Below are 18,715 nucleotides of genomic sequence, written 5' to 3'. Positions count from 1 at the left end.
CTCATCAACTTTATCCATCAATGATAGACTGGATAAAGAAAATGTGGCACATATACACCATGGAATACTATGCAGCCATAAAAAAGAATGAGTTCATGTCTTTTGCAGGGACATGGATGAAGCTGGAAACCATCATTTTCAGCAAACTAACACAGGAACAGAAAACCAAACACCTACCAGAGTCTTCAGAAGGTGCTTCAGCTTTAACATCTCCAAGCCAGAACTCATCAATCAGCCCCACCTCTCCCTTCCCCAGACTCACCCTCCCAAAGCTCTGCTTTCCCTCATGTCTTGATAGAAGGCATTTTCATATATCTGGCACTCAAGTTAGAAATTTTGGACTCAACTTCTACTCCTTCTTTTCTCCTAGTCACCAAGTTTTATTGTTTCTACCTCAAAAAAGGTTTTCAAATCTAGCTTTTCCTTTTCATCACAGCTTCTACTCCTTAGTTTGGTACTTCACCATCTTTGGCCTGATGTATTTGGACAGCTTCCTAATTGACCTCCTTACCTTCAGTCCCTTCCATCACCAGCCCACTGTAGATAAAATTAGATTCTCATAACCTAGAGCAGATCAGACATTCTCCATCTCTGAAACCTTTGGGGGCTATCTCTTTACCTCCTGGGTAAGAAAAGCTTATGTCCTACTGTGTATGACTATACTTAAAACCAATCCCAGGCAGATTTTCCTGTCACTCACCTTGTGTGTTGTTGGCTTTAGCTATTTTAAACCATTCACCATCTCCAAAAACCCAGCATATTTTAGGACTTTGGGCCTCTCTTCAAGCAGCTTTCTCTGCCTAGAATAACCTTCACCTCCTTATTGGCCCATTCCTGAAAGCCCAGCTCAATATCACATTCTAGGTGAAGCTTTTCCACTCTTACCCCCATCTGACTGAAGGACAATTAATGGCTCCCTCTTCGCATTTATCATAGCACTTTCAATGTTATCAAAGCTAGTTATTTGTATATTAATGGTCCGTGGAATCATAAGGTCAAGGACTACTTAATTCATTGATGTAATCCCAACCCCAACACAAGGATAGTTAACTGTTTTTTTTAAATCAAGAAAAAAATGGCACTCTGGCTTTTTAAAAATTAAATGAATAAGAGTGTTAGTGATAAGAGGAAGCCAAATCACGTAGAAGGTGGGATAATAACAGATGTTTGAGAATGCTGGTCTAGCCCATAGTGTAAATATGTGTCAAATTTGTGAACATATCTACTATATAAACACTTGACTTCACTTTAGGCACAATCTGGCTCCATAACAAAGGTAAGAAATAACCATGAAAAGGACAGATTCATCTCAGATCACAAGACACTGGAACTCCATAAAAATCAGATCACTCCTAATAGGTTCCTTCAGACTTGGAGACTTTCTTACCCTGTTATGGGTCACCTTTGCCATAGGGCTTTTTTGACCCCTGCTCTTCTGGAAATGCTATCAGTTTCTTTGTTTAAATACTAATGTCCAAGCAGGGCACAGTGGCTCATGCCTGTAATCTCAGCATTTTGGAAGGCCGAGGTGGGTGGATCACTTGAGGTCAGGAATTTGAGACCAGCCTGGCCAACATGGTGAAACCCCGTCTCTACAAAAAATACAAAAATTAGCCAGGCATGATGGTGGGCACCTATAATCCCAGATATTCAGGAGGCTGAGGCAGGAGAATCATTTGAACCCAGGAGGCAGAGGTTGCAGTGAGCCGAGATTGTACCACTGCACTGCAGCCTGGGTGATAGAGGGAGACCCTGTCTCAAAACAAAACAAACAAACAAAAACAAAAACATACACACACAAAAACTATATGTCCAGCCTGCCAGAGGACCAGCCTTTTCTTATAGCTGTGCAAGGCCTCAGTCATATCTGGAACTTTTCATATCTTTTCCATCATTGTATGTCAACTTTGGAAATGAGATTTTACTTTTATATTGTGGTAGAAAACACTAGTATAAAGAACTGTAATAGTAAAAATAATCTAAGTTCCTGCTTCTCAGGGTAGGCAGTCTAGAAATCCTTCTTGGAGGCTTTTCAGTGGTATTACAGGATTTGTTTTGAAGAAAGTCAGATCTCACTGGCTGGGGAGTCAGGGGCTATAGGATCTCATTCTGGCTCTGCCACTAGTTAGTTGGTGATCTCTGGGGAAGTCACTTAGACTTTAGCCCTCTCCTATGTCTCAGAAATAAAAAAGATTGCAAATTGGGAACACCTAGGCTACATTTCGCCCACAGAAACACTTAGTTTGCCCCTAACAGTATTTAAATGAGTTGATACTTTAGTTGCAAAACTTTACGTAAGAACATAGGTTTTTGCTTTCCCTTGAAAAATCAGAAGATCTGGCCACAGGAGTCTTACATTCCTATTCATTTGGTAGTAGCTACCCCCTTTAACAGGGAAGGGGCTCTCCAGGACTCCAGTGACCCCATCAATTCATATTGCCCTTTTGGTTTGCCCTAAACAGAGACAAAATACCAATTGCTATTTATCAATGTACTTGTTCTCAGCAATATTAAAAATATTTAACTACTAAGGCATGGGAACTGACCAACTGGAATGGGCACTGACCTTTGTGCTAGAGCAGCTCCTGGATGCTCCCCGCTCTGCTCCAATTGGTAATGGGGAGGTCCAAGAACTCTTGGAGGAGAAGCTGAGGATGGGCCTCACTCAGTGAGCTTAGAGCACCATCTATACATGAGTTGGTAAGGACCATCCCAACCTCAGGTGCTCACCATCTGAATGTCAGCCCTGCCAAAACTGTTGTTTTCTCAGAGTGGAGATAGATATTTCCATACCCATGGCTCTTACTGAAAGCAAGAAAATGAAATAAAAATAGAAAGAAAAAGCAGAATGATTTTTCTTGCTCTTGCTTGCTTTGTTCATTTATGAACTGGCCTCTATAAACATCTGAGTTTGATTTCCTGGTACTAACCAACCTAAAAGTCTCTTCCAGCTTAAGCATAAGGAGCCTCTAATTTTATCCATTTTATAAATGGAGTGAAAATTTTGCAAAACATGTTGAAGAGAGGGCATCATACAGAATTTATATAAGATCTAAAACACTGATCGAAATAATAAATCACCAATAAATTATCTGTTTTCTTATTAAGCTTTTCAATTTTAAAAGAACTTTGATGTTCTTTTTTTTCATTTTTAATTTAGCTGTGGCTATTTTTCAAATGGAATTAATGACCAAAAGCTAGCCTCATTCTCTAATTACAGTAAGAGACACTAGACAGGAGTTGTTCCAGACACTGACCCATCTTGGCTCAGGGAGAGGCTCTGGGCAGTTTTACTGTGTGCTGGCTTAGTACCTGGGGCCAGGAAACATCTGTTATAACATGCGGTCCAGCGGGTGCCCTGCTTAATTATAAAATGGCATTGCAGTGTCCCTTTGAGTTGGCTGGCTGTAGCTTCTAATGCTATGCTATCAAGCAAAATGTAATTCTGGATGTCCTGTGAACTGAATCTCTAACTCAAGTGTTGAATCATTCAGAGAAGACTAAAAAAAGTTAAACCTTTGCCCTCAGGAAAAAGGTATAGGGAAAGACAAAACAAAGAAATGCTTTCTAACAGCAATTGAGAAGCTTAGATATAAACGGGCATCCCTTATATAGGGAACAGGGGAACTGATTCCAGAATGACTCACACTTCTAGAATGAGCTGTTTATATAGTGCTTCCTCCTCTTCATTCCAGGGATCCTGTTAGGAAGGTCAGGGACAATGACAATCAAGAAGCAAAGGGACCACTGGAGAAGGGTGGAGGGAATGCTTGGAACACCAGAAGATTCATTCACCTTGAATAAGAGGACAGATTTCTGTAATGGGTTATGCAATCAGCTATGACCCAGGACTTACGATTTATTATTGGAACATGTACACCCGGGAATTCTTTTTACAGTGGTGTGAATCTCTTATTAGCATTTATGAGAACTTACCTTCCCAAATCCTCTTATATGCGGATGGGAGTATAAAGCCCATTGCCAGCAGTGTCTGCTTAGGAATATCTTTTGTCTTATAGCCTGTTGTAATCACTTCCAGACCAGTGGTATATTTATGATTTACATCATGTTACAGAGGAATAAGTCTTAAGGATTCTTTTCTCTAAGTCTTTTTGAATTATTATTTTAGACTCATTGCCAGGTTTTTTTTAAAGGGGGAAGTTGATGAACTTTTAAACATGTCATTACATGCTCCAAAATGGCAACTCTTTGTTCTTTTAGAGTTTCTCGTAGAAAGACATTTAAAGGGCTGTGTGTGTCCGTGTGTGTGTGTGTGTGCATGTGTGTGTGCGTGTGGTGTTTAGACACAGGTAGATAAACAAAATGAGTGAAAAGGAACACTTGAAGTTCATATATTTTGTGTTTTTGTTAGAATAAAATTTGGCAGGTTTGGGGGAATCTTACCTAACATTGGGGGAGAGTTTAGGAAGGGCAGATCCACATTCATTTTAATCATATTTCAATAACCAGGGGCAGCAACTGAAAGGTTAAGCCCTAAAGCAAGGAAATATCTCTAAGTCAGAAAACAAAGGGAAACTTGAATATTTCTGAAGATGACATCGGATCAGCTTGTGGATTTCAAGCAATTATGCGATATGATGATTCCCACTGAGTATGCATTAGTTGGAATACTGTTCTTTTTATTTCTCCATGTCCTGGGGTTGTACACTGAAAGAACCCTGTTCAACTTCGAATGTCAGGGTTTTGAAGGCAAAATTATAGTAAAATATGTTTTAAAACAGTGGGGCCTTATGTGAGTGAATATAACATTTTCCAAGGCTTTCAAAAATCCTTTTGTTAAAAATACGGTTCTTATTTTGTTTCTTCTTTCCTTTCTTTCTTTTTAAATTATTTTCTTTTACTCAGGCTTTCGCCTCCCCTCCTTCCCAAAGAAAAGAAGAGAGAAGTTTCAAAGGATATTTATAATCCAGTCTACATTTAGGGCCTGGGGACATATAATGGAATTATTTTAAATGGGATACCCCACATGGAAAATAAACAAGTGAGGAAAGTTCATCTGTGTCTATTACTTCAGTACCAGCAGCAATGGTGACAGTCATAGTACCTGAGTAAATGTGTTCTAGAGTCATCTTGTGAGAAAAATAATTATTAATTGAGGTTTCTGTGAGTTGATAAATGTGTTGTTTACAAAGGAAAGAAACTTTTTTACAGTACAAGGAACTGAAATCTCAGCTCAGGAGTTGTTCTAAAAGTAGAAATGTCTTTTAAAAATTGAATTAATTAAAATCAAGGCCAGGCACAGTGGCTCACACCTGTAATCCCAGCACTTTGCAAGGCCGAAGCAGGTGGATCACTTGAGGTCAGGAATTCGAGACCAGCCTGACCAATATGGTGAAACCCTGTCTCTACTAAAAATACAAAAATTAGACGGGAACGGTGGCATATGCTTGTAGTTCCAGTTACTCAGGAGGCTGAGGCAGGAAAATCGCTTGAACCGGGGAGGCATAGGTTGCAGTGAGACAAGATTGCGCCACTGCACTCCAGCCTGGGCAACAGAGCTAGAATCTGTCTCAAAATAAATAAATAATTGAATAAATAAAGGAATTAATTAAAAACAAAACAAAAAGCAGGCATAGCAAAAGGCATAGTTTAAGAATGATGATGAATGAATGTTACGTTTATTTTATTACATGCTATGCTTCCTCCCAAAGGAGAGAAGTAGTTTGTTCAGTTAGGACTTGTATTTAACTGGCAGTAACAGAGACCAGACTTCAATGTCTTAAACATCCAAGACTTATTTCCAACATAAAAGAAACTCTACCTCTGGATGCACAGGACTCATATGGTGGTTCCTCAAAGTCATCAGAGCCCTAGGCTCTTTCTTTCTCTCTTCTCTTCCAGGCTTAGGCCATGATATTCCTCTAGCTATCATTTATTCTCTTGAATTATGAAAAAGGAAAAGAGGAAGGCAAAATGAGAACCCCTCCTAGCTTAGTTAGTTCCTTTTAAGGAGCTTCTCCATAAGTACCTGAGGACAGGGCCGGGTGCGGTGGCTCACGCCTGTAATCCCAGCACTTTGGGAGGCCAAGGTGGGTGGATCTCAAGGTCAGCAGTTCAAGACCAGCCTGACCAACATGTTGAAATCCCGTCTCTACTAAAAATACAAAAAAATTAGCTGGGCATGGTGGCAGGTGCCTGTAATCCCAGCGACTTGGAAGGCTGAGGCAGGAGAATCGCTTGAAACCGGAAGGTGGTGGTTGCAGTGAGCCAAGATTGCACCACTGCACTCTAGCCTAGGCAATAAGAGCAAAGACTCTGTCTCAAAAAAAAAAAAAAAAAAAAAAAAACCTCGGAACATTTTCACTTATAACTCATTGACCAGACCTTTGACACATGGTCACGGCCACACTTAGCTGTAAGGCAATCTTTTAAGAGGAAAAATTACTGTCCCAAATGAAGTCAGGATTCTGTTACTAGTAATAACAGAAGAGCAAGTATGGGATGGGAAATTAAAAGTCCTTGTCATAGTCACATATAACATCCTTAGAGCTAATACATCATCCAAGTCTTACTCATTGCTTCCATTTCAATTATGTAGTATTTAAAGCACTAGCTTGAGAACCCAGTCGGCTGTGCATTATCTCAAAGTACGTGGCCAAAATACATACTTTCGCACATCACTGATTGTTTCCTCATTTGAGTAGTTGAAGCTATGGAACTTTTTAAAAAAAGACATGGGTCTTGCTAAGTTGTCCAGGCTGGAATGCACTGGCTAAGCATGGGCATGACTATAGCACACTACAGTCTCAAACTCCTGAGCTCAAGTGATCCTCCCACCTCAGCTTGCCAAATGGCTAGGACTACAGGAAAGCCACTGTGTCTTATACACATGTGTGGACTTATAAATGAAAAAAGGAAGAAATAGTAAAGAGTAGCTTCAACTTAGAAGGCGTTATTTCCTGCAGGGGTGACCACTCTACCCTCAAATATCTTCACTGCTTGAATATCTTCACTTCTGTCTTTCCTACTGCTTACCGTTCCTTACCTATTGCTTACCATTCCACTTCTGAAAGTGTCATTTTTTTTTGGATACGGGATTTCACTCTGTCATCCAGGGTGGAGTGCAGTGGCATGATCTCTGCTCATTGCAATGTCCGCCTCCCAGGTTCAAGTGATTCTCCTGCCTCAACCTCCCTAGTAGCTGGGATTAAGGTGGATGCTACCACGCCCAGCTAATTTTTGTATTTCTTGGTAGAGATGGGGTTTTACCATGTTGGCCAGGCTGGTCTCAAACACTTGACTCCAGGTGATCCACTTGCCTCAGCCTCCCAAAGTGCTGGGATTACAGGCATGAGCCACCTTGCCTGGCTTAAAAGTGCCGTTTGTTTAAAAAAAGAGATACAGTTATTACTCACTCAAAAATCTGTGCCAATTACTCTAATCAGATTGCCTTCCTACTATGATACAACTTCACTGCATGGAAGGTGTTCATCTGTCTGGGTTTTCTTCTTATTTGAGAAATAAAATACACTCAAGGCCAAAACTTCAATCTGACCAAAAAGATATATTGTATAAAATGAATTGCCTTTCACCCCAAATTCTGAGATTCTTTCCCTCCGTGAAGCAATAATAAGTAAACACTTTGTGTGTATTATTTAAGAGATATACTCTGCATGCTTAAGTATACACAAGTGTTAACACACGTACACATACACACAATGCAAATATATAAAACTTCTTTTGTTTCACCCAAATGAGCATGTACTGTGTATATTATTGTGTGCCATTTAAAGACAGAGTCTCACTCTTTTCCCAAGACTGGGGCGAAATGGGATGATCAAAACTCACTCCGGTCTCAAACTCCTGGGCTGATCCTTCCGCCTCAGCCTTCTGAGTAGCTAGGGCTACAGGTGCACGCACCATGCCTGGCTATTTTTTCTTTTATTTTTCATAGAAATGGGGTCTTGCTATATTGTCTATGATGGTCTCTATTCCTGACCTTAAGTATCTCCTGCCTCAGTTTCCCAAAGTGCTAGGATTACAGGAATGAGCCACCATGCCTGGCCTGGAGAATGCTTTTTATCAGCACATATACCTGGTACTTTTTTTTTTTTTTTTTTTTTTTTTTGAGACGGAGTCTCGCTCTGTAGCCCGGGCTAGAGTACAGTGGCCGGATCTCAGCTCACTGCAAGCTCCGCCTCCCAGGTTTACGCCATTCTCCTGCCTCAGCCTCCCGAGTAGCTGGGACTACAGGCGCCCGCCACCTCGCCCGGCTAGTTTTTTGTATTTTTTAGTAGAGACGGGGTTTCACGGTGTTCGCCAGGATGGTCTCGATCTCCTGACCTCGTGATCCACCCGTCTCGGCCTCCCAAAGTGCTGGGATTACAGGCTTGAGCCACCGCGCCCGGCCTACCTGGTACATTAAAAGAAAAGACTTTGTTAAAGTAGAAGCTTTTGGGAGGGGAAGAGAATAGTATATTTTTGAAAGATTAAGCATTTTGCTTCAATATTTTATTGTGAAGGTTACAGCAGCCTAGGGCTTATAAAGGAAAATTTTAAGAGGAAGGAAAAGGGTGGATTGACCTGGAACTCTATTGACCCAATAGCTAGCTGTCCCCAGGCCCTAAATGTAGACTGGGTTATAGATATCCTTTGAAACTTCTCTCTTTTCTTTGGGAAGGAGGGAAGGTGAAAGCCTAAATAAAAGAAAATAACTTAAAAAGAACATCTGAATTTCCCTAAGACAATCCCCATTTATGCCTATTTTCTTACGATAGTTTTTAATAGTCCCTGCTTTCATCCTCAAAGTGGTCCCAGTTTGGATGACAAATCTGTGATCACTCTAGTAGTGATCACTCTAGTAGTAACTAATGGACAGATTAACTAGCTAGGATCAGCTGAAAGGATTAAAAAGGTGCTCCACACCACCTGAGAGTAGGGGATTGTCTGGATGGGACATTGGCTCACATTTTTATGAGTGGCATGATCTGATTAAGTTAATTAACTACTGTTTTCCTCTGCTTTCTGAAGGGAATAATAATTGCCTCAGAATGGTATTATAAACATTTCATAAACGAATGTATGTGAGGGATTTATCTGGTTCATATTTAGGTTCAATGTCTGGTTCATATGTAGGGCTCAATAAGTGCAGCTATTTATATTACTTATTATTTTTACATCCCTCCTTCCAACTACTTTATTCTTTTCTTTTCTTTTTTTGAGACAGAGTCTCGCACAGTTGCCGGGGCTGGAGTGCAGTGGCAAGATCTTGGTTCACTGCAACCCTCCCCTTCCAGGTTCAAGCGATTCTCCTGCTTCAGCCTCCCAAGTAGCTGGGATTACAGGTGCCCACCACTGTGCCAGGCTAATTTTTTGTATTTTTAGTAGAGATGGGGTTTCCCTATGTTGGCCAGGCTTGTCTCGAATGCCTGACCTCATGATCCACCCGCCTCGGCCTCCCAAACTGCTGGGATTACAGGCATGAGCCACCACGCCTGGCCCAACTACTTTATTCTTTGCTTTCTTTTTTTTTTTTCTTTTTCTTTTCTTTTTTTTTTTTGGAGATGGAGTCTCCCTCTGTCGCCAGGCTGGAGTATAGTGGCACAATCTCGGCTCACTGCAACCACCGCCTCCCAGGTTCAAGCGATTCTCCTGCCTCAGCCTCCTGAGTAGCTGGGACTACAGGCAAGTGCCACAACGCCCGGCTAATTTTTGTATTTTTAGTAGAGAAGGGGTTTCACCATATTGGCCAGGATGGTCTCGATTTCCTGACCTCGTAATCTGTCCGCATGGGCCTCCCAAAGTGCTCGTATCACAGGCGTGAGCCACCATGCCCAGTCCCAACTACTTTATTCTTACACAGCATAAAATGTTATTGATTAGGATTTGTTTAGGTGAACAGGCATCATCTGCAAAAACGGGTCATGGTACAGCCACTTAAGAAGAAAAAAATGAGGCAAGTGTAGGGCGTTGTTATTAGCTGGAGGGACCCCCTCCGGCCCTACAGAAGAGAGAAATCAGGGTGTAGTTTGAAAACACAGCACCATCTTGTACTTTTTTTTTTTTTTTTTTTTTTTTTGAGACAGTCTGGCTCTGTCACCCAGGCTGGAGTGCAGTGGCGGGCGTGATCTCAGCTCACTGTAAGCTCTGCCTCCCGGGTTCACGCCATTCTCCTGCCTCAGCCTCCCGAGTAGCTGGGACTACAGGCGCCCGCCACCACACCCTGCTAATTTTTTGTATTTTTAGTAGAGACGGGGTTTCACCGTGTTAGCCAGGGTGGTCTCGATCTCCTGACCTTGTGATCCACCCGCCGCGGCCTCCCAAAGTGCTGGGATTACAGGCGTGAGTCACCACACCCGACAGCACCTTGTACTTCTGATTTGATTTGACATCGGTTTTGATGTGAAAAATTCTTTTTTTTTTTTGAGACGGAGTTTTGCTCTTTTTGCCCAGGCTGGAGTGCAATGATATGATCTCGGCTCACTGCAACCTCTGCCTCCTGGGTTCAAGCGATTCTCCTGCCTCAGCCTCCTGAGTAGCTGGGATTACAGGCATGTGCCACCATGCCTGGCTAATTTTGTATTTTTAGTAGAGACGGGGTTTCTCCATGTTGGTCAGGCTGGTCTTGAACTCCTGACCTCAGGTGATCCACCCGCCTCGGCCTCCCAAAGTGCTGGGATTACAGAAGTGAGCCACCGCGCCCTGCCAAATGTGAAAAATTCTTAACGTTCAGCGTCATTAAGAAGGATGCAAGCCTCCCACAATTAACAAAGAAGAAAGGCATTTGAGATGATAGAGAGGCATGCATTGTTGCTATCTGTATTACACAAGCAGAGTTCACAAGTATTCATAACCTGTTGATGATGGAATTACTTCAAAGAGAGGGCTCAGAACTTATAACCAATCACCTCTCAGTATATCTCACCATCTGGTGTATCTCTCTCCGTACATTTATTACTTCACCCCATGTCGTCCCTTCATGACTCTCTCTCTAATATCAAACAATGAATGACAATTGTTTGCTGAGACAAGCTGAAACTCCTGAGGCCTTTTATAGGGAAGGATAAAGGAAGTTTGAGCAGGATGGGAGTGGGAAGACAGAGCTATTGAAAGAGCAGGAACAGGTATTTTATTTCATATTCATTTTCTTAAAATTGAATTATGTTTCTGTGAAAAGCTGTTCTGTAAAATAACAACCTCTTTATGGTTTCACCAGCTGAGACATAAAAGACTATTTGTGGTGTGCTGTAAGATCTGAATGCAGGTGAAAATTCCCCACTTACTGGCTATTTTAATGAAAATAAGAATAATGTTTTGTAAATAACCTGACTCATTAAGGGTCTCAAAATCCTTATGTCACTGTGGTATTATATCGTCACTTTGGCTCTGCATGAGAGGGTTGCCAGAGAGCTTAATTTACATTCACACTGCAGAATTTCCTTCTTTTTCTTCTTAGGTTGTCAGATTTTAATTATTTCTTTATTTTTGGAGACCGAGTTTTGCTTTTGTCACCCAGGTTGGAGTGCAATGGCACAATCTTGGCTCACTGCAACATCCGCCTCCTGGGTTCAAGCAATTCTCCTACCTCAGCCTCCCAAGTAGCTGGAATTACAGGTGCCTGCCACCACGCACAGCTAGTTTTTGTATTTTTAGTAGAGACAGGGTTTCACCATGTTGGCCACGCTGTTCTTGAACTCCTAACCTCAGGTGATCTGCCCACCTCGGCCTCCCAAAGTACTGGGATTACAGGCATGAGCCACCACACCTAATCAGAATTTTTTTTTTTTTAATTAAAAAAAACAAAGTCTCATTTGACCCATTGGGAACAGGATATAGGAATATTTCTGGCTTCTGCCATTACTTCTTATTCAAATAATGTACAATTTTCTAAACATATTTAAAATAATGGACTCAATCCAATAAATAGACTCACCTCTGCTACTACAAGTTAGTGGAAAATTTTGAATGATAGGCAGCACCACAAAACTCCCTTTTACCAAGGTCTGCAATGCTTCTGGGTCTTCCACCATGAGAAGCCCCATGGAAGCAAGGGAAAGCCAGTTCAACCACAATCACTGAGGAGATGAAGGGGGTTACAAAAGGGGAATTCAGAGCTGAGGGCTAAAGGCAAAATGTAAAAACAAACTAGGGACTGATGCTTGCCTGATACTTTTGCCAGATTTTGGTCCAATAAAATGGTGATGTAAATAGAAAAATGTATCGGCACAGGTTAAAACCAAAGGGAAATGTCTTCATTCATTTTGCATCAATTCCGAATTTATCCATATAGAAAACAAGGAAGTCACGTAATCCTCCTAGAGTCAAGAACACTGAGGATACGTGGGAAATGATTAGAGCGAGCTCTTCATTTATGATAACAAATTACAGGAAGCAGCTGTCTAATAAATTTTAAAAAATGCTGTTCTTATCTTTCCTGGACCACCCCTGCCTCTATCCTTTTGCCCACATATTAAACTATTTTGGAGAGTAGCAATGACCGGGAGCATGGTGCTTTTTTACACATGATCTCTCATCCACACAATCACTCTGCAGAGGAGGTATTGCCATCCCTGTTTCTTTGAAAAAGAATCTCAGTGACTGCACAAAGCCACACAACCAGGAAGGGGCCAAGCAGGGATTTGAACTCAAAGTGGTGGAAGTTAGGTGCTGTTACTAATTCACCTCATCTGTTCTTCTAGCACCCAAATCTCCTCCACACTGAGTGGAGGCCCCTGTTCCCTAACCTTAGATTTTCCTCCTTCATTATTCATCTGATTTCCTGTGCCAGGAGGCAGAGGTTGCAGTGAGCCGAGATCGCGCCACTGCACTCTAGCCTGGGCAACAGAGCGAGACTCCGTCTCAGGAAAAAAAAAAAAAAAAAAAAGATAATTGTAATAACGCCTATTTGTATACCTTCTATATTTGGTGTGAATCTGTACACAATTATGGATGCAAAAACATATTTTCTTGCATTTCTTTTTCTTTTTTCTTTTTGAGACAGAGTCTCCCTCTGTCATCCAGGCTGGAGTGCAGTGATGCAATCTTGACTCATTGCAACCTCCACCTCCTGGGCTCAAGCAATCCCCCCACCTCAGCCTCCTGAATAGCTGAGACCATAGGCATACACCACCATGCCCAGCTAATTTTTTAATTTTTGTAGAGATGGGGTTTTGCCATGGGGGGTTTGCCATGTTGCCTAGGTTGGTCTGGAACTCCTGGACTCACGTGATCTGGTTGTCTTAGCCTCCTAAAGTGCTAAGATTACAGGTGTGAGCCACCACACTTGGCTTGAAAAGCATTTTCTAAACTGTAACTATTTTTTAAATAGCAATTATCATTACTTTGGACCAATGTCTGGGAGATCTAAGGAAGTCATAGACATACATGGTACAAATACATCCAGGCAGCTGGTGTCATTTTGTGACTAAAAGTAAGTGTGCACTGTGTGGAAGAGGAAATTTTTCATCTAGGGCCTAGGACAGGCCAATAATGTAATTGGGACCTGGGGCAATTAAGGCAACATCAGGCAAGAACAGTATCTGGAGAAGCAATGAGAGAACCCAGTGGAAATTCATGTTTACTAGAATGTAAGCTCTGAAAGGGCAGGGTACTACAACAGTGCCTTGCGCATAGCAGCCACTCACAAAAATATCAATTGAATGAATGAATGAATAAGGGTGAAACATTTTGAGTGCTCCTAATTCAAGTCCCTTGCAGAGGGCAACTAAGAGAGTGGTACCAAGATGTTTTGCATGGAACACCAACCTTTCATGCCTGGCTTAGCTGGAAAAAAGGCTAAAAACCTGAGGATTTGTTCGTTGGTTTTTTAAAAGGGAAGTTAAAATAGGCCCTTGTAGTTTGCTTTTGACTAACTTGTCTCTCCCATTAAAATCTAAAGTTCCTGAGGGCAGAGAAAAAGGCAACTGGCCTCTAGTAGGTACCCAGTCACTACTAGCTGAATTGTTGAGTTAGCTTCCTAAAGGAGTTATAAAGTCTTGGAGATACCCTCCAGAAGGCAATCCTTTTCAAAGCAAAGAAGAGGCTTCTTGAGGAGTGGATGAATAACTATCTCATGTTTGAGAACACAGCAAGGAATGTGCAGCTTCTGTACAATTGTTGACCGCAACAGGGAGGCAGAAAGTGATAGAGAGAGAGAGAGAGAGAGAGAGAGAGAGAGAGAGAAGATAGGAGTCTCTCCATTTGTGGTTCTTAGGTTCTTATTTATTTGGAAGATGACCGATCCACTCTTTCCAGCAGAATATAAATAAGCACTGTTGCACTGTCAGGGGAGAGAGGTGAATATATTTTGCTGGCCACAGGGCCAGCTCAGAGCCTGACATGCAGCCTGGCTCAATAGGGAATTGTTTGGAACTACCATTTTGGAAAATAGTTTGGCATTATATAGTAAGACAGGCACACCCTCAGTAAAAATCCTCAATAAACTCTTGCATGAGGGTAGTACATTACATGTGCAAGGAAGTTCTTAGCAGCACTGTTTGTAAGAGCCCCCAAATGGAACCAATCTGTGTCTATCAATAGGATAACAACAACAACAACAACAACAACAACAGAAAGTCATATATTCACCCAAGGGACTATTACACATCAAGAAAGATTATTGGAATAAATGAACTGTAGCTGTGCTACTAGAGAAATGCAAAAAATAGAGAATGAAAGCCCAGGAAGAAAAAGCAAGCAAGTAAAGCAAGGGATGGTAGAAGCTTTTGCAGAAAAAAACATCCTGATGATACTAGATGTCTTGAATATTTAGTTTCTCAGGCTGAGTATCTGGAAGCCTCCCAACAGTATATGGCACAATTTGGAGAGAAGTAGCTAAGTAATATCAGCTTAGCCTTGGCCTTAATAAAACCAATGTGGAACTCTCAAGAAGGGGATTATTAGGCAAAAGGAATATGACAAAAAAATAGAAAATGAAAGGTAATAGGTTCACTCTGTCTCTGAAACTCTTACCTACAGTTTAATAAAGAAAGCTCAGTAGCAAATTCAATGAGGAATAGCTGCAACTTATCTAATTTGTGAAGTTTAATTGCTTAGTAAATCTGTTCACAGTTTTATTCATAGGATAGTTACTGAGTAACTCTCAAATTAATCTCCTTTTTTGAGGGCCCTGATACTGAAATACAGGTATATCCTAGTATACTATTGATTATGTTTTTGGTGCCTGGAAAGGGTGGATCTGTTTGCCTCCTGGATTGAAAGGAAGGAGGTATTCTAGAATTAATAATTCAAATAGGGCTGTTACACTGGGAGGAGAGAAAAGAGTGTCAAGGCGGTGCTAAGAATCTGGGAAAGCTGCCAGCATGGTTTGCATGATGAGTGTGGGTAAAAATATAAAGAGAAACATGGTCCAGTGGTTGATTTGTTTCTTCTTCCTTTATAAGGGTGGTTTACTTTTAAACAAAATTATGTGATTCTTTTTCAACTTCCATTAAGAACATAGTTGATAACAGATCTCTTTTAAGACCAGAGTTTCTGCAAACATCATGCCCGACCGTAAGAGAATTTGATCACTTTGCATTTTCCTGCACCTTTCATCATGGCAGAGAGTGTACCCTGAAGATTTACATGGCATCATCTATTCTCTGGCCACCTTGTGAATGCGACCTATATTGCCATATCTAAAGGGGAGCCCATTACAATTTACAAATTAAAAGTCAGTGGGAAAGAACATAATCTTGGCAACTGTCTCTTGGGAAATCTTACAACTGCAAGAGCGCCATGGAAGAGCGCTTTAAATACCATCGTGTTTCATCCAATCTCCTCACAATTGTATAGGAGGGCATGTGGCCAAGGCCTTGCAGAGAAAAGGCCGGGGTGCCCAGGCTTGTGATTGGCTAGGGGGCGTGATGCTAAGCGAGCCACTTAGCCCGCTCTTGCTTCATGAGGAGCACGCCACATGCTTCTTTGCACATTCTTTTAAATCCTTGTGTGGTTGGCATTTGGAAAAATATCGACTGCAACCAGAAGTCGCAATCCTGATGACAGCTCCCGAAATCTCATCTTTCTCGCAGCAACATCTACTGTCAGCTCCCCACCCCTGTTACAAGAGAGCCTTCCCCACCCAAGTTGTGCTCCAAATAGAAAGAATTTCAGATGTACATATTTGGCTCCCTCCTCTAGAGGCCTTGACAAATATTCAGGTAGTAAATAGCCTAAGAGAAATGCTGCTGATAAAATTAGTTCAAATATTTCCCAGAAAACAAACCTGACACCACCATGATACTTGATAGCTCAGCCTCAGCGCTTTCGAACCTTTCCAAACCCCTTTGCTTTCAAAGCCCAAATGTCCTGTTTTAAATTGCTTTTATTTTTCTCCTTTCCAAACCTGATCCTTGCCACTTCCTCTCCTCAAAAAAAGAACCATATGGTAATAGAGTAGTCCAACCAGGGATATTACATTACAAATGACTACGTTGAAGGTTAATATCCAAGGTCAGGTGTCATTAATATCTATTTGAATTTTGTTCTTCTGGTTTATGATATCATCTCAGTCACCTCATTGATTTATAACATGGTAATCCCATATCATCATTCATTTTCCTGAAATTCTATTCATGGCCTGGTATCAAACCCTCTCTTTCATACCCTTTTTGTTTTGTCTGATCAGTAGCTTTACACTCCTTGCATTTATCTCCTTCCCATAGGTCACACTACCCCTCGTGTCCAAGATCGTTTGATTGATTTTCACCCTGTCACCTTCTCTTTTTCCTAAATCTTATTGTAGAAAAAAAAAAGTTAACCCTTCTCTTGAGTATTTTACAGTACTTTGCTCTCCAAAGCCAGTTCACATCTTGATTTTCAGGTAAGTAGCCTCTCTAAGTACGTAGGCATGCTGATTTGTCGGTATCAAATACGAGGCATTCGCTCCAACTTAGCTGAAGGTCTTGGACTCAAACTCCTAGTAAGAGCTAACAATCCCCAGGGCTAGCCACTGGGCTCAGGGCTTTGATGAATTCTTATCTCATCCTCACAAAACTCCTATGGGGGTTGGTGTCATTATTTTACCCACTCAGCAGATGAGGAAACTAAAGCTCAGAGAGGCTAAGGAACTTAACCAAGGTCAGGCAGCATAGTAACTGGCAAACTTGGGACCCAAGCCTCACAGTCTATCTATTTACAAACCTTGTGGATATCACTAACTTTCAAACCGCCTTCTTCTGACTATGATAGTGAAAATTTGTGGCCAGTTATTATAGATGATGCAGCCATCATACAGAGGGGGTTGGAAGGCCTTTGCAAAACACATATGATTTGTAAAATTATCTCTGCATCTGGCATACTTACATAAAAATATTTTTCTTATACATCTAAAAATAAAATTAACTTTTAAAAATTATTTGAAATGTCACATATGTTAATATGAATAATATAGACAATTCTTAATTAGAAGGAAGGAAAAAAAAACCCACCAATATTCCTAGCAATTTAGAGACCAACACAGTTAACATTTAGGTATATGTTATTGCCATTTTTCTAAGCATCAGTACAATTTATATATTTGTCTATATATATCTTTTGTAAATCACTTCTTCACAGGCATTTTCTACTTTCATGGTTGTCATCATTTCTAATATGGGATCAGAGACACAGTGGAATCTTTTCGTTTTTTTTTTTTTTTTTGAAACAGAGTCTTTCTTCTGTCACCCAGGCTGGAGTGCAGTGCTGCAATCTCGGCTCACTGAAACCTCCATCTCCTGAGTTCAAGTGATTCTTCTGTCTCAGCCTTTTGAGTAGTTAGGATTACAGGCATGTTCCAAGGCACCCGGCTAATTTTTATATGTTTAGTAGAGATAGGGTTTCGCCATGTTATCCAGGTTGGTCTCAAACTCCTGACCTCAGGTGATCTACCCACCTTGGCCTCCCAAAGTGCTGGGATTACAGGGGTGACCACCACACTCAGTGAAACAGTGGAATTCTGATAAATGTGCTGAATCAGTAGATGAAATCTAGTCATTCATTAATAATTTCACTGATTAAGTTTTTGAGTATATATTATATATGCTTGTCCAAAATTTAAATGTAGAGAAATATATGTAGCAAAGATCTGCCTCCTACTCCTGACTCATGAGGATACCTTGCTCTCCAGACCTTGAAAGCCTAAGTTCCCAAATATCTTAGTACCCACTACTTAGGAGCATATGCTTGGATGAGTTAGTTTCTTAAATTCTGAACTCAAAAGAACAGAGTCCAGCAAGAAACTCTGCCCCTAGCAAAAGTCCAACTTCCGAGTTCCTATCTCCTGCCTTAGGACTCTAGGTCCTCAGGTGAGTGACACACCCTTCTGAAGAGCCCTATCTTACCCTACGGGCCCCAAGAATTGATCATAATACCATGCACCACAATAATTTCCACATTTTTAAAGAGATGCTCATAAAGGGGGCAGAAATATTTTTATCATGCATTCTCACAGAGTAACTCATGACAGCCTATTAGGGGACAAAATCAGTGTTATTATTTCTACTTTAAGCCAGTAGAATCTCTTTACTATACACCAGTGTTTAAAGTTCAGTATGATGAATGTTAGTGCTTCTATTTTTATATATTTATTAGATTGTATAGACAAAGTACCAGCCCAGGGGAAGACAGCTTTGGAGACTGAAGGGGAATATTTTTAAATGTAGAAATTCTCAAAATCCGTTCCACAGAATATCAGTTCCTTGGTGTGTTATCAGGTGCTCCATAGCAAAGGAGGGTTCCACAGACAAATATGTTTAGAAAATGCTCATTAAAGGAA

At 41.0% G+C, this 18,715-nt stretch overlaps 1 protein-coding gene across 13 annotated transcripts in view; it reads right to left on the bottom strand.

Moving 5' to 3' along the window:
* NFIB (nuclear factor I B) overlaps positions 1-18,715 on the bottom strand; it is a 452,087-nt gene that overhangs the window by 285,672 nt on the left and 147,700 nt on the right. The window lies entirely within an intron of this gene.

The sequence above is a fragment of the Macaca fascicularis genome, chromosome 15 (assembly GCF_037993035.2).
Source record: "Macaca fascicularis isolate 582-1 chromosome 15, T2T-MFA8v1.1".
In the NCBI taxonomy this organism is placed as follows: domain Eukaryota; kingdom Metazoa; phylum Chordata; class Mammalia; order Primates; family Cercopithecidae; genus Macaca; species Macaca fascicularis.
This window is presented reverse-complemented; position numbering and strand designations above follow the sequence as displayed.